At 53.8% G+C, this 351-nt stretch overlaps 1 protein-coding gene across 3 annotated transcripts in view; it reads right to left on the bottom strand.

The window, feature by feature from the left end:
- MGAM (maltase-glucoamylase (alpha-glucosidase)) overlaps nucleotides 1–351 on the bottom strand; it is a 102,467-nt gene that overhangs the window by 30,028 nt on the left and 72,088 nt on the right. The window lies entirely within an intron of this gene.

Genomic DNA, 351 nt, shown 5'->3' with positions numbered 1-351 from the left:
GAAATAATTTGGGCTAGCAAACCAGACTGTGGGATATCTACCACGCGAAAAGCCAGCCCCAACCTAAGACACCGCCAGGCCCACGCACGGAACAAAGAACTGAACAGAGATAGCTGGCTGCAGACCTTCCCCCTCCGGTGACAGGCAGCCAGAGCCGGAAGGGGGCAATCGCAGCCCCAGAGAGACATTATCTATAAAACTGTAAGCAGGCTTCTTTGCTAACTAAAACTTCTTGGGGGTCTGGACGGTAACATCTGCCTGAGAAGGTGCGCCGGTTTTACACCCAGATAACCGAGTGGTGGGGAGGCAATAAGTCGCAGCATTGGCGCTCGCCAAACACCTCATCACTTG

The sequence above is a fragment of the Bison bison genome, unplaced genomic scaffold (assembly GCF_000754665.1).
Source record: "Bison bison bison isolate TAMUID 2011002044 unplaced genomic scaffold, Bison_UMD1.0 scf7180017864352, whole genome shotgun sequence".
NCBI classification, from domain to species: domain Eukaryota; kingdom Metazoa; phylum Chordata; class Mammalia; order Artiodactyla; family Bovidae; genus Bison; species Bison bison.
The sequence above is the reverse complement of the archived record's forward strand: the minus strand, read 5'-3'. Positions and strand labels throughout refer to the sequence as shown.